General features: G+C 41.2%; 1 protein-coding gene across 1 annotated transcript in view; it reads right to left on the bottom strand.

Moving 5' to 3' along the window:
* AKT3 (AKT serine/threonine kinase 3) overlaps positions 1 to 10,715 on the bottom strand; it is a 336,511-nt gene extending 325,796 nt beyond the window's left edge. Inside the window, exon 1 of the mRNA XM_050950427.1 lies at positions 10,558 to 10,715. The gene's annotated coding sequence lies outside the window, so the exon portion shown is untranslated. The remainder of the gene's footprint in view (positions 1 to 10,557) is intronic.
* Between the last annotated feature and the right edge of the window lie 5,855 nt (positions 10,716 to 16,570).

Below are 16,570 nucleotides of genomic sequence, written 5' to 3'. Positions count from 1 at the left end.
TTTTCCCAGCCAAACTGTCGAGGGAGGGGGGAAAAAAAGCGGTGCTGCTCCGGTGCTGCTCCTCCTGTTGCGCACCCCGAAGGATCCTCTTGCGCACCACCACGCACATCTCACTTTGGAGACCACTGCTCTAAGGAACCAGATGCAAGGCTCTGTCTTGCCCTCACTTGGACAGAACAGCCAACAGCCCACTGGGTAAGGCACTTACCTGGGAGATGGAGGAACCAAGTTCAAGTCCCTACTCCAATGATTATTTGTACAGGGTAAATTTGAACCTGGGTCTCCGACCCAGGCTACATCTCATAAGAGATGGGGAAGAAGGGCACTACCACCTGTTCCACAAGTTGTTTGGGGGGAGGGATAGCTCACTGGTTTGAGCATTGGCCTGCTAAACTCAGGCCTGTGAGTTCAATTCTTGAGGGGCCCACTTAGGGATCTGGGGCAAAATCAGTACTTGGTCCTGCTAATGAAGACAGGGGCTGGACTCAATGACCTTTAGGGGTCCCTTCCAGTTCTATGAGACAGGTATATCTCCATATATTTTTATATTAAAACATAGGACTGAGTGGATAAGATCTTTAAAAAAAAAAAAAAAGTAAAAGTAATCCAGAACTTTGCTTGTAACTAAACATTTGCAGAATAGATTACATCTTTCGTTGTGATCTGTGCAGTCCTCATGAGGTTAAATGGTTTAAACACCACCATTACTCAACAAAAGGGACCAGGAAGAGGGGTATTACTGATTAATTCATTTCTGAAGCAAATAAAAAATTGATTACACAGGACAAAGGTAATATGAGTAATATAAGCTAGCACATATCACTATAAAATACTGATCTTTTAGTATCTATAACTTAAGACACTTTAAAGATTAATTTAATTCCTTCCCATTAGTCTTCTATCCTCTGTAGTTTATAAAATTAACCTAACAAATTTATACTCTTTTGTAATAAGCATCATATATATATTTTTATTTTCATTTAAAATTTGCAGCAAAAGCCATAAAATATTTCAGACTATTGGTATTAATCTATTTTTTAAAAGCTTTATCTCATGGTTAAAAAAAGGATTTACTTGAAGCTATGTGGTGCATGGAAAGATAGCAGTGTCTCCCTCTTACACTGGGGAAAGAGGTACACTGAGAAAGATAAATGGGTTATTGTGATTCCCGGATTGCTCAAAATGCACCCAGATGTATGATGTGTGTCTCGCATTAACAAAAAATAATTCTAGCTTCATTAAATTTATTTGCAAAAATAAACCAAGAAATGCTTCAAGAATGCGGCAATTAAGAAAATACGTAACAATGTAATATTAGCAAAATATACTCTGCATGAATGCTCTTTTTTATTTAGATTTTGTTTGAAAAAATTTTACTGGTAACTATAAATCTGCATTTCTGGTCCATATTAATAATGGAAAAAACAAGTTGTTCCTACTGACTGATTAACACACAGGGCTATAGCTAAAGTAATTTTAACTGACCAACTCTGTTCTTATTTACCAAAGAAACAAAAAACTCATTACATACATGAAGACATTGAAACCTTTAAAAATTAGTGGATCCTTCTACCGGCTTTTAAGAATCTTAAGGATGTCCCTTTTACATTCTCTTTTCCCAGGTGAAATAGCTTTAACATGCGTCCATTTTTTCAAGTTCTTCCTCCTCTCAATACAATGTCAAACATTTACTGACAAATGCTATTTTAAATTTTAAACTGCCAGTTTACCAAAAAAAATACAAAATAAAACAGAGTCTTGGAAAATATTAAGTAGTTTCTCTTTTTAACTGAAACTAAACAAATATCCTTAAATTAACAAAAGTTAAAACTAGATGTCAACGAAGAAAAGGCACTAGGAGATTAAACCTAGTAGTGGTATTAGGTTTATTTAAATAAAGTGAGTCATTTTACTAACAATAAGTATCAGAACTATGCTCAGCATTCTCTACTGAGAATTTTAAATTGCATGTAATATAGTTAGCACACTATAAATTAAAATTGGAGCATCAATTTGTCATTTTTATTACAGATATAATTTTGTTTTAAAAAGGCCTAGTAACGATTCATAATAGCAAAGCAAAATAAATTTTAAGGCAAAGATTTAGCATTTTCAAGATTGGATGCCTAAAATCCGGAATCTAAATCCATATTTAGGCACTTAAGTGGACTGATTTTAAATGCATCCAGAAATTCCCTTTAATCTGGATTTTAATAAGTTATCAAGCACACCTGACCTCACCATTCCGCTTCCCCCCCTTTCTCTTCTCCCAAGCCCTCTGCTTGTATGCTGTCTACTTAGGCTCTGATCCTGCACACACGCATATGTAAACGTGTGTGTGGGTGAGTAGTCCAACTGAACTCTCATACAAAAGTTCATACATGTGCATTTTACTTTTCTGGAACTTGATTATCTAACCAAGCATAAAGAACCTACTACCCTGTTGCCACTATACAGATTAAAAAGTAAAATCCAAGGGTGTGTGAGCCATTATAAACAACAAAATTAAGTACAGGAAAATACTCAGATCAAATTTAATTTTTTTTCAAAATACTTTATTTCAGACTGAGAAGTACAATAAAACTTTCACCAAGAGATTACATTCTGCATTTTCAAAGTTGTATTTATTAATTTTGGGGATATGGTGCAATGATACTTTAAGTTATATTTCCAGAGTTGTATACTAACATAGAGGTCCGATCCCTCACAGTTTCCAAAAATTGCCAGAATTTTAATTTGGTAACATTGAACCATGCTCTAACTTCTCAGCTAAATCCATCTAATAGCTCCTATTTATTATAATTTTCTTCAAAAATCGGGGATCCTTTTAAAGAGCTACACTCAACTGGTATATTTCCCAAGGATGTGGTGGATTCTCTAATCACTTGGAAGTCTCTAAATCAACACTGTATATCTTTCTAAAAAGTATGCTAGAGCTCAAATAAGTTAGGGACTTGAGGGTAAGGATCCTTGGCTTGTGTTCCACAAGAGGTCAGATTTAAATGATCATCAAGGTCACCTCTGGCCTTTAAATCTATTATTAACTGCTTTTTAATGGCATTTGTCTTAATTTTGGTTATACTTTTGTTTACAGATTTTAAATTTGTCTAACATTTAACCATCAACTCATTCTAATATTTATACTTTAACATCCAATTTTCCCCTCAAAAACCAAAAAATTATATATTAAAAAATTATACTTTTCAAAGAAAAAAGAATTAGAATTCAATAGACATTTTGCTTGTTGGTAAAGTGAAACTCTGCCTTCTCAAAAATTGTTAGTCTATAGTGTTCAGAAATTTAGACTTTCAATTTGAGGAAAACTGAGTTATGGTATTAAACTACCTCTGAAAGGAAATTTGGCACACTTATTCATTAAACATTCAACACCAACTGAAGTTAATGGAAAGACCTTCATTGATTTCAGTGGACCTGGATCAGGCGGTTTGCCTCGGTGCTACAAATAATGGCGCATACAAGTAACTTCACCTACATGAGTACATAGTTCAGTTAAAGTTAAAATATATAAAGTGAGTAAAATTATGCTGATACTTGGGCCTACAGGACTGGGGCCTCAGTACATCAGAACAGCCATGCTGGATCAGACCAAAGGTCCATCTAGCCCAGTAGCCTGTCTTCTGACAGTGGCCAATGCCAGGTGCCCCAGAAGGAATGAACAGAACAGGTAATAATCAAGTGATCCATCCCCTGTCGCTCATTCCCAGCTTCTGGTAAACAGAGGATAAGGACACCATCCATGCCCAACCTAATAGCAATTGATAGACCTACTCTCCATGAACTTATCTAGTTCTTTTTTGAACCCTGCTATAGTCTTGGCCTTCACAATATCCGCTGGCAAAGAGTTCCGCAGTTGACTGTGCGTTGTGTAAATACCTCCTTTTGTTTGTTTTAAACCTACTGCCTATTAATTTCATTTGGTGGCCCCTAGTTCTTGTTATGAGGAGTAAATAGCACTTCCTTATTTACTTTCTCTATACTAGTCATGCTTTTATAGAACTCAATCATATCACCACTGAGGCCTTAGCTACACTGGCGCTTTACAGAGCTGCAACTCTCTCGCTCAGGGGTGTGAAAAACACACCCCTGAGTGCAGCAAGTTACAGCACTGCAAAGCGCCAGTGTGAGCAAGGCTCCCAGCGCTGTAAGCTAATCCCCATGGGGAGGTGGAATACCTGCAGTACTGGGAGAGCTCTCTCCCAGTGCTGACGCCGCAACCACACTCGCACTTCAAAGCGCTGCCGCGGGAGCGCTCCCGCAGCAGCGCTGTACAGCTGCAAGTGTAGCCATACCCTCAGTCGTCTCTTTTCCAACATGAAAAGTCCCAGTCTTATTAAGTTCTCCTCATATGGAAACCGTTCCATACCCCTAATCATTTTTGTTGCCCTTTTCTGAACCCTTTCCAATTCCAATATATGTTTTTGAGATGGGGCGACCACAGCTGCATGCAGTATTCAAGATGTGAGCGTACCATGGATTTATGTAGAGGCAATATGATATTTTCTCTTTTATTATCTATCCCTTTCTTAATGATTCCCAACATTCTGTTTGCTTTTTTGACTGCTGCTGCATATTGAGTGTGTAAGTTTTCAAATTCCCATACTGCTCTGTAAATGTAGTTACTATGGTCACCAACTCAAAAAACATAGGACTGTTACTACTTGTTTTCAACCACAGTTTCTAACCCTGAACAGGCACGTGCGCAAGGGTTGGGAAGAAGCAGTAGCACAGGCCTCCTCTATGATCAGCGGGGGACCCAAGAACTCCTATGGCCCTGGGGCTGCAGCGGGGAGCGCAGACCTTTGCCAGCCCTGAGGGAGAAGAGCTCGCTCACTCTCCCCACCGCAGCCCAGGAGCAGAAAGAGTTTTGCGCCCCTCGCTGGGGACCCGGAACTGAGGGAGTTTGCTCCCCTCCTCCCCCAAAAGCCCCAGGGCCAGAGAAGCTCTGCGTCCCTCACTGGGGCCCTGGTGCAGGTGGAGCTCACTTTCCCTGCTGCAGCCCCAGGGTGAGAGGTGTTCTGGACCCCCCTGCCTGGGCCCTGGAGGAGCTCTCTGAAACCCCCCCCCCCAACCTTTTTCTACTATGGTATTTCCTCCTAATATGCAGTGTGCAAACTCAGTGAGGTTACACACATATCCCCATAATGTGTGGTTATGGATGTACGTGTGTCTATTTGATTTGCACACGTTCCCGCCCCATAATGTTAAGGAGTTTGTAACCCAGGCGGATTAAAGATACATTTTGTTGAAATGGTGAATATGCTGTTATTTATTTGCATATGATCTATGTGAGTGTGTCGATATGGTTTAATGTCTATAATGTGTGTGTTTAATGTGCCTTCCCAAAAGTGATAAAATATAAATTCCTGAGCACGCCCCTGAAGATCAGTACCTGACCATTAAAATAAAAGGGGACACATGAAAAATAAATAGGAGAGATTGTACTTAAATAAAATGAACCACTATCTATTCTAAACAGAAAAGTGTGTTAATGGTACTAAGAAATTGAAAAGAAATTGAGCCTACACAAATTTTGAGTATCTTAAGTGCTGAAACTAGCAGAGGCAGATTTACAATGAAACACACAGTGCCCTAGCATGGGGCCCCCAGCCAAGCACCATCCAGACCCCCTATGGGGGGGTGGGGCCACTGTGGGGGCAGAAAATGTGGAGAAGAGCAGGGAGGGAGCCATGTAAGAGTGTGCTAGAGGCGCGGTGTGCAGTGCATTTTCCTAGCTGGTGAGCCAGGCTCCTGCTGGCTCCCGGGACTCCTGCTGCAGGCTGGCACTGGCAGCCCTGTGTGCCACAGCAGGCAGGCAAGGGGAAGGCTGGGGGCATGCTATAGGGAAGGCATGCGTGCGTGCTCCCCTGATGGGGCATTCATCTGTGCCTGTCCTGCTGCCCTGCTCCTCTGGACACCAGGCAGAGCAGGTGCAGTCCCTGGCGTGCACTGCTGCTGGCAGCCCCCTGGAAAAAAGCCAAGGGAAGGGAGCGGCAGGCCAGGGGATCTCAGTTCTCACATGCTGCCACTGCCGCCACAGCTCCCTTTGGCAGCGTCAAGGACGCATCCAGCAGCCAGCCAGGTAAGGTAACCCAGCGGCCGCAACTGGGACTGCCTCAGCCTCGATCTCCCCCGTGCAGTATCCCCCACCTCCAACCCACACACACACGGCCCACGGCCCCAGCCCTCACTCCTGCACCCCCCAATCCCCACCCCTGCCCTGAGCACCAAATGGGAGCTCCTGCACTTTCCCACCCCCACCTGCACCCCTCGCACCAAACAGAAGCTGCCCCAGGTAAGCGCTCAACACCCCAACTCCCTGCCCCAGCCCTGAGCCCTTCCCACACCCTAACTCGTGGCCAGACTCCCCACCCCAACTTTTTTTTACTTTTTTTTTTAATAAAGCACTCTTATCCAAAGCACTTTACAATAGTTAGCTAACGGCACAAACAATATTTGGAAAGATCATTAAGTGGTCTGCCGAGACCCTTGGCAATTTTCACGTGTTCTGTGAAAAAAAAAGTTGACTACAAAAAAAATCAAGATCCCTCACTTTATTTTCATTTACTTCCTATTACTTATAATATAGGCAGAGGATGAAGAATAAAAGAATGTAGTACAAGGATAAGGGAGATAAGAAACAATATTCTTTTTCTTGGCTGGGTCTTGAGGGGGCCCCCAAAAATGAAGCTGAGCACAGGGCCCCACTAACTCTAAATCCGTCACTGGAATCTGGTATACGCTTCTCTCACTCTAATTTCTTTTTAACAATATCCAACTCCTGTTCGTAAGATTTTTAACTTCTCCTCAGCTTTGTGGTGCACCTACTAATTATTACCTACAGGGACTGATGAGTTTGCTCAACAGAACCTGCTTGAAATCCATTTCTATACCTCAAAAATTCAACTACAGTGAAAATACTGAAATTGAGTCTATGAGGTCCATGAAATCAGGCTATCATGCTGAGTCAGTATGCTGTCATAATTATGTAGTATTTTTGTTTTCTTTCCTGTTATATATTTAGGTTTTCCTCAAGTTTAAACTACTCTCATACATTTTCTCTTCAGAATAAACAGATTCCTTTAGTCACCTCCTTAAAACTGTTCCACAGAATGCAGTAAGCCAGCACTTAAAGGAGGTTTTCACAGTATAAGAAGTCATAAGATTTTGCCTGCAGTTTTCTGTTTTCTTGCTTTCATTAGATTTTGACACCTAAAACAACTCCCCCCCCCGCCTAACTTATCTTTTTGCCTATTACTTTAAGTGCAGTCCCAATCTTCATGTATCACATCAATCTGTTACAAAAGAAGTGACTGATATCAAAACTTTATCAGTGAAAACTTGTGATGCTGTGAATGTGTTTAGTACAGATCAAAAGGAAAATGTGTTAGTTGAGACAAAAGTTTTGTTAAACACACTTCATAATTAGTGAGATTAGCTGAACAACATAAATCCCCACTTTTTTTATTTAAAATACATACTCTCCATGAATTAACACATTCTCCAGTGATAACAAAAAGTAATCCAAACATTTTAAAAGAATTGTAAACAGTAAACAAAATTAAGCCAGGAATGTTCCAAAATGAAACATAATGGAATAACTAAAACAATGAAGGGTATGTATATATCATATAGAGATTTTAACTATATGAAATTTTAATATTTAAGCCTGCTCAGTCATTTTAGGAATCTACATGTTCTATTATTTTCCTTTACAAGTCATCTTATAACAAAAACCCAATTGTTTTAAATAGAATGTTTAACTGAGTCTGAGGAAAAACTAATCCTGAGTTGTAATACACACTAACATGCTTACGCTAACATCCTCAAAAGTGCAACTGCAGTATCATTCATTACACTTTCACAGAATATCAGCTAATTTAGAATCTATCTATACTAGAAACAGAAATATGTTTCAAGAATTTGCTACAACACAGTTCTCTTCCAACACAGTTACAGGATGTTTCCATTGTCCCATGTTTTTAGTGAGTTGCTTTGTTTTGGTTTTAAGTTTAGTAATAGTTTTTAGAAGCACATTAAAGCCTTGGATGATTGCAAGAGATGTTAGGTCCCTTCTGTATTGCAAAACAGAACTGTACTTTAACTTTACTTTGGATTTGCATCACGGATGGGAACAGTCAAACTGGATTAAAGCAACTGATATTTTTGTTATGTTAATCATGGCACAAAGTAAACAAGGTTTCCAAGTTATTTTTAATAGGAATCATTGCATTAGTGTACTGGTATCATAACAAGAGCTTCTAAAAATGAAACATTTTAAAAAGTTACTTTAAAACTATTTATAACGTTTATTGGGAACAAGAGGGATTATTAGCTATTTACTCATTTAAATCATTCAGACTTGTACCCAAGAAATGAGAGAGCACTTTGCAAACTGTTTCCTGATACACGTTTTCTAGGCATTTTGAAGGCACTATTTGTCTGGGGATGGGGGCGTCTTTTGCTTTGTTTTTTGAGAGTAACAACTACAGAAGCACTCAGTTTGAAATTGCTTTTGTAAAATCAATATATAGTTTCTTATAAACCTGCTCACAGAAGCTTAAATTATAAACAGTTCAACTCCAGAGACATTTTCATGTTCATCTTAATACAGTCCCTTTTCACAATAAAATTTGTTTCAGTTTCAAAAGCAATATAACTTTTCTAGGAAGAACTAGAGTTTGTATCATAGTTCCAGTTCAAACAAAATAAATCAAAACCTGCTGAGAGACTACCAGCTTCCTACATACAAAATGTAACAACTGCAACAAAACATTCCTGATTTCTTAATTTGGTTTTGTGTAAAACAAAAGTATACACTAAAACACTAAGATACTAAATTTCCATACAGCTATATAAAAGCTAGTAGAATCTACTCAAGGCAACATTAATACCAACCTAGTTATAACAAACAGAGATGAACCAGGGAAGAAACCACCTACAACAAAAGATTATTACTAGTCTGTGTAAAAATCTGTAAATGTTATGCATTGATATGAGAGAAAGAATTTGGACCAACCATATATATATATATATATATATATACACACACACACACACACACACACACACACACACACCTCTCAAAGAAAAACATTTAGCTCTGTAAAGTTTTCCTTTGAATCTTTTATTTGAATTTCCATGTTTGCCTCCTCCAACCAGCTCTCACACACACACATTCTATAATTAACAGCCCAATCCAATTAAAGATATTGGGGTCAATTTAAAACTTCCAGCAGGAAAACAAGAAGACCTACAAACAGAATCCTTAATGAATATACTTTCAAAAAATCAAAAGCAACTTTCTTCTTTTGTATGCACACTTTCTTACTTCAATCCTGACTGCCCTAAACTGTGTTATGCATGTGGAGCCATACAAAAGTAAAATACAATGCATGTGGAGCTATACAAAGTAAAAAGCAAAGCACTTTGTTTGTTAAAAAAGTTTAGCTTGTTCATTTTTATGCTACTTTTTGTAGGCAGGTAAGAGGTTTTCTTTAATATATACAAAATATGCACCAACTATGGTTGCTAAATTCAAACAGGTCTATAAACAAAGTTACAGTAAGTCAGAAGCAAGTACCTGCACAACAAACTGCTATAAGCAGTATTATATATCAATGCTGGCTAATAGTTTACGGGATATCTACATCGGAACTTTGACAATAATTGTCTTTGTCATAAGAAGTTTACTTTAACTAAAGTAGATCTTAGAAAGATTTATTTTTGCAGAATAAATTCAAATAGCCACTCAACTAGTAATTATATTTAGGAATGTTATGTTATCCAGAAGTGTTAAAACCATTTATCATCCACTTAGCTTTACATTTAAATTTTAAGATAACGAAAGTCCTGTTTTAAAACCACTCATTTTAATCAAGGTTCAAGGAAGAAAAAAACTGTTAGATGTGATGTAAAATGTTTGGTTATTGCCCAGAAGTAAACTGAGAATTGCAATTCACATATAGCAATTAAACACTCTATAAACCCCGTCTGTCACCACTAGTTACTTCATAACAATGTACTCTAAATATATGATACTTCTGTGTTCCAAAAACTTTCATTCAAAAGCAATTAACCCTCAAATAGCCAAAGTATCATATACCTATATACATTGCAGTTTGTATTGTCAGACTAAATTACATTTTTTTTTTACAGAAGCTAATAACTAACCTTGCAGACAATAAACCCTCACATTACTAGGTCAGACCTTTTTAATCAACCGTGCTGCCTATAATTCTATGCAAGTCCTTGAAACCACAACCGAGAGCAATGCACCAACTAACAACAGTTCACTTCAACATCAACTTTTGGATGTGCAAGACAGCCACCATAATGGCTGATCCAGCAGGACTGATGCGCAGGAGGAGGTTGGTTTGTTTACTTGCTTGCCAGAGCCGCCAGCAGCAGCAGCACTACTTGAGCAATGCAATGCCACGAACAGACCATCCTTCCACATTTCTATTCTTAGCACACGCGCAACTTCCAAGCTGATAAAAAATTTACTACTAACAACACAGACTTCTACGTTGCAATTACCTCAAATCCACTGCCAGGCCGGGGTGGGGGGAGGCCAAGGCAGGCGATGGGGTCGGTCGTGAGGGGAGGGGTTTCGGCGTGGGAACTAGCCCCGTGCACCTCCCCCGCCCCGCCATCACCTCGGCGATGCAGTAACCTGCGGGTGCCGGGACAGGCCGCCCCCGCCCGCAACAGAGTCCCCTGCCCGGCTCGGGGCGGCGGCCGGTTAGAGCCCCCGGGGCCGGCGCCGCTGGGACCAGTCTCGGGGGTATCTGGGGCTGAGGGGGAGGGGCTGGGCGCTGATGCAGCCTCCCCCCCACCCAGACAGGGACGGTCTGGCTAGGCCACAGGCGCCCCCTCCCCGCGGGCTGCCTGCGGCCCCGTCACCCCAGCTGCCCCCAGACGCGGCTGTTACCTGCGGCGGCGACGACGCTGCGGAGCGGGCGGCGGCTTCGGGAGGGGGATCCCCGCTCCCCCTGCCCGGTCCCCCCGCCGGGCTCGGTCCCTCGCGGCCGGTGTCTCCGCGGGGGGAGGGAGGCGGCTCCGGCCCCGGCTACATGGAGCGAGCGTCCCCGCTACACAGGAAGGCGCCCGGCCGCAGCATCCGCGGGGTCAGGGCGGCGGCTCCTCCCTCCGGCTCGCTCGCCCCAGGGCCCCCGCTCGCGGCTCCGCCCGCCGCCTCCGCCGGGCTCGTTATTGACTTTCGGGAAAACTCCCGACGTCACTGGCTCCCCCCGAGTGTCTCCCCCTCCGTCCGCGGCGGCGGCGGCATCCCCCCGCTCTCGCGAGAAGCGCCGCACTGGGAGGGTGGGGGTCTGGCAGACAGAGGGGGGAGGAGAAGGAGGGGGAGCCAGACAGAGCGCGGGGGATGGGGGGGTTGATGGAAACAGCCCGACCGACCCGGCCTGACAGACAGGGGGAGAGGCTGGCTGAGGGAAGGAAGAGCCAGAGGACTGGAGGGGAAAGGAGCTAGGCAGAGAGGGAGATGGAGGGGATGGGGAGAGGCAGGCGGAGGGAAGAGGGGTTGGAAACTCATCCCTTGGGAAGGGTTCTGGGACTCGAAGGACTTCACCTAGGTTTCAGTTTTCCATTTCAGGCATAAAGGCACGTGTGGCTAAGGTTACCCAGCCAGCAAGTGGTGAACGTTTCCTTAGCTTTTGCATTTGTTCTTTAGATTTGTACCAACACGCCCTATGTAAGGATAATAACCATCCCCCTGCTGCTATCTCTACGTTTTATGGTTAAGCCCTTTTGTTTTCAGATTTTATTTTGTTTACAATTTCTCAGCTATTTGTTCAGGTTTATTACAAAAATTTTGAAAAAAAATAATTAACCTCACACTTTTCTGGGTAAATATCAAGGTAACTGTCCCTCTCTTCTCCTGATCTTGTTTTTGCTTTTTAAACTTTCAAAATAAAGTTTTGTTTATTTTGCTTATGTTTTGAAAGGAAATCAGATAGTTTTTCATTTTCAACCCATTTTACCCTGAAAAGTAATTCACCAATCTTTATTTGCTTTGATGTACAGATAGTTATCAGCATATCTGTAAAGCTGATAATGTGTGTGTGTATAGTGGGTGTGGGACTGACAATAGTAATACACCAGTGCTCAAGTCATTCTGTTACTTTTGCCTTTGCTCCCCACTCCTGTGAAGGAAATAGCAACTCAGAGGTTATGGAGCTGCCATCTCTCCTTCTGGAGCAGGCCTATAAGTGGAAAAGAGAAGAAGCAGAGTGAGGAGGTGGCACCCTCATCTCCATCTCCTCTGCTTCAGGGCCCACTCAAGAAGAGGGGGTGGCCCAGTAACCTAGATATCCCAGATGATCAAACTGCCCTCTTGCCTGCCAGAGCATGAAGCCAGATCTGGGGAGTTCTGGCATTTCTAAAATTCAGGTGAAAACCAAATAATGGCTTCTGTAAAACCAACTAGTTAAAAACAAATGGTAAAAACTGAAAACAAAGGGCCTTTGACAGGGTATAGTAACTGTTCCCTATACTACCAACCCTCTGAGTTAGAATGTGAGCTCTTTGGGAGAGGGACTTTGTTTATGATCCGTAAAATACAGAGTACATTTATATCCCTCTTTAATAACAGCTCTACTTTTTCCAGTAGTGTTATTTGCCCGTTTTCTCTATATATTGTAATTTAAAAGAAAACTCTTCTATAAAAATTGTGTGGTTTATAGCACACAAGAGCTATCTAATCTGGACATGTTTTCAGTTTTATTTCATTTTCTTTAAACACTTGTCTTCCCCTGAAAACTGATAGCACAGTTGGCTCTGTACAAACTTAGAAGAGTGAAGCAGTAACACTGCAAGGGAAAATGTTAAAACTCACTCTAGTTGAGGTATCTATGGAACATCTCAAATCTGTACCTTTTAAAACAATCATTTTTAGCTCCTTGCTTAATTTCTCCAGTGTTCACATATATTTTATCCTCATAGATGTCTAAGAAAGATCAAGAATTTTTTCCACTTAAAGTTCTCCTTGATCGTTGACTGAAAAAACACTAAACTTTTGCTTCTCAGATCTTGATCCTGCAATACTAACTTGAACGAGTGATTTTTATGTATCTAGCCCCATTGACTAAAAGACTATATGTTAGCAGACTGCTGCTTCATTAAAATACATTTTGTGGCAATATACTGCTATCTTTTGATTTTTATCAGTTTAATGTTTTGCATAATATGTACGCAGTTTTATTTGTGCTGAAGTACATCCATTATATTTACAGTGACATGTATAAGGATCTATTATCACTCCAAAAGGAAAAAGATGTTGATTGATCAAACCACAACTTTTCAGTGTTTCTTTACTGAAACATTTGTTCTAAAAGTGACCTGCAAAGACAATATTTATTTATGGGAAACAGTGGGTTATGTTTCAGAGTAGTTATGTTGTTTGTTTTCCTTGCTACTCCACTGCCTTTAAAAAAATAAAATTGAAATTGCAGGTCCTTGTTTCCTTCTTTTGCTGGAAGACCTGGTGAGATCTCTAAAAGGCTTAAATAATCACATGGGGCTGTAACCAAGATTCAGCTCTCTGTCTCTTCCGTTGTGAAGGAGAAAAAGCGAAAATTACTGCCTACATTAATTGATACTTTTCTAGAAAAGCATACACCATATATTGCTACCTTCTTCAGTTCCTACAGTGAGAGACTTCCCCTTTTTCAGTAGCTCCTCAATGAAGTGAATAGACTGTGTCATCGGTCACTATTTCTGTGGCACCATGCTATTCTGGTTGTCGTAGAGTCAGGGCCAGCGCTTCCATTTAGGCGACCTAAGCGGTCACCTAGGGCGCCAGGATTTGGGAGGGCGGCCGCCCTTGGCAGCAATTTGGCAGCGGGGGGTCCTTCCGCGCTCTGGGTCGTCGTCGGCAATTCTGCGGCGGGTCCTTCACTCGCTCCGGAACCTGCCGCCGAAGTGCCCTGAAGACCAGGAGCGTGGAAGGACCCCCCCGCCGCAGAATTGCCACCAACGACCAGGAGTGTGGAAGGACCCCCGCCTAGGGTGCCAAAAACCCTGGTGCCGCTCCTGTGTAGAGTAACTGCAAAAGAACCCAAAACTTGAGCATAGGCAACAACTAGTAGACTAGCTGTCACCCTGCACCTTCCTAGATGCAAGCTTTGTTCTATACTAGTGTCACTAGCTCACTAATATAGCCCTTTTATCCCTCTAATCTTTCTCTTAGGACACTTATGTACCTATTGGGTGTCAGGGAAGTGGGCCGGCGAAGCCCGCCCACTGCTAAAGGATCCTCCCCCAGCCTAAGGGGAGGAACCACAGGGCCACAGAACCCACTGAGTGCGGGGGACAACTACTTAGGACACTTATGTAGCAGGGTGGCTTGCCCAGAGGCTGGAAAGCCTGGGACTAAGGCAGCCCCAATTACAAGATGAGTACCACCTGAGAGGAATCAGGGACTCCAATATAAAAGATAGGAAGGTAGTGAGTATGATATTAGGGTGTGAGTGTAGGGTAGGAGGGCTGAGCTTTAGCATGAGAGGGCTGGGGATGGTTTCAGGCAGAGTTTATGATTTTGGGACTTTGTTGAGAATGGTTTGGATTATTTTGTGATTAAGGTTGTGTGAACTTTATATGACATTAAATTAGCTTGAGAAATGGATGCTAAGAGTCACAATAGAGACTATCTAAAGTACTTAAGTAAAAAGTCTACTAGTAGGGGCTAATAGGGACAGAGTACCTCTAACTCACTCCTGGCCATAAAGGGGTACTCAAGAAACAGCCACTGTGTTATAACTTCCTTGGCAATATTCAGCAATCTTTTCTGCTTTATCTAGTTTGATTTTGAGGGCTGTAGAGATGTCTTCACAACCTACTTATTGACCATACCTACAATTTCTGGCTTTTAAAAACTACTAAACTTGTATTTAACCAGAGTAAACATACCATAAACATTAACAATAGCTTTCAGTATTGCTTCTACTTAGCCTTTTCAGAGGGAAAGGCTAATTTTATGAGACCAGAGCACTGCTTCCCTTCCTGATTACAGTCTGGCTCCCCAAACTGCTCTCTGATTTTGATTCTTCTCTCTTGGAGAGCCAGTCAACAGCCCTTCAAAACACCTGAAGTTTCAAATGAGCAATATGTGTGGAGCTTCTATCCTGGAGTTCAAGCCTCTGTGTCTCAGTGCATCCAGTATGTTTTTTTTGGTCTTTGTCCCAAGACAAACTCCATCAGATAGTGTTAAAATAAATTATCTCATATCATACAATTTCAGGGTAATAAGGACTCTTCTGCACAGTGGCAAGTATTCAAAGGCCAAATTTTTTGAGTGAAATCCTTGTCCCATTTAAGTTAACTAACTCAACACTGTGGATTGATCTGGGTGGCAGGGTGCCTAAAAGGTGCTACACTGCTGAATGTTGTAAAACCGAAGTCCTTTTTTGGATCTAGCACTTAATCCCCAACAGCAAGTACCCTTGGCATGTTTGAATACTTATTTGGAAATAGCAAAGTTCATAAGCCTTGCTAAGGGTCTGACCATTCAAAGCTTTACATACATAAGTAAGCCTTATTTGCATGAATAACTGTTCTACAAGTAGTCTCACTGAACTCAGTGGGCCTGATTGTAATCTAATTTTTTTATTTGTGTGGATTGTGAAATGTGTGGTTCAGCAAAGATTTACTATACAACAGTTTACAGAAACTGTATTTCTCATTAATTCATAGAATTTTTTTTTCATTTGGGGCCAGATTATGCCACCACTATTTTGATTTGTATTACCCTGCTCCGTGATTTTAGTGGGATTTCTCATGTAGTAAGGTATTACTCAATATATGTTTTGTAGAAATAAGCCCCTTGATTAATAACTATTTTTAGTGATATATCTACTTTGGAAATAATATGGCTATAGTGTGCCTACTGTGAAAATTTAATAACGATGACATAGCTTCTGAAGAAGTAACATTATTTTCAGATTAGCTACTTAAACTTAGTGTACATATTAATGATATATGGGGAAGAGAAGCATGATATCAATCAAAAGATTAATTGTATGAGGATAGCATAACTGTTTGGAAATTACAAATCTTGTTGGTGAACAAATTGCTATAGCTGATCAAATTTTTTGCAAGTGGGATAAGGACAATAGGTCTATACCCTAACTCCCTAAGAGTGGGAAGCTGTGATGTTACACATTACACAAATAGGGACATGGAAGTATCTGAAGAGAACCCATTCATTGTCATCCATACTGGAAACACCAATATGTCTAAGACAAAGATAAAAATGATAATTTATAACTTCAGGAACCTGGACCAGAAGCTAAAGGAGAAAACTGTGGCAGGTAATCTCTTTGGAAATTTTGCTTGTACTGAGAGACAAAGATGGAAGGTCTCTTTCTGTTCAATTTAATACATTTGTGGAGTACTGAGATCCCACAGTGACAGGCTATATATATAGATTAATCCTGACAGTAAACAGGTGGCTTAGAATGTGGTATAGAGAGGAGAAGGTTGTGTCTGCAGAGCATTGGTCCTCTCGTTGTAGCAAGAAGAGGCTGTGCAGATT

This window comes from Gopherus flavomarginatus, chromosome 4 (assembly GCF_025201925.1).
Source record: "Gopherus flavomarginatus isolate rGopFla2 chromosome 4, rGopFla2.mat.asm, whole genome shotgun sequence".
NCBI lineage: Eukaryota > Metazoa > Chordata > Testudines > Testudinidae > Gopherus > Gopherus flavomarginatus.
This window is presented reverse-complemented; position numbering and strand designations above follow the sequence as displayed.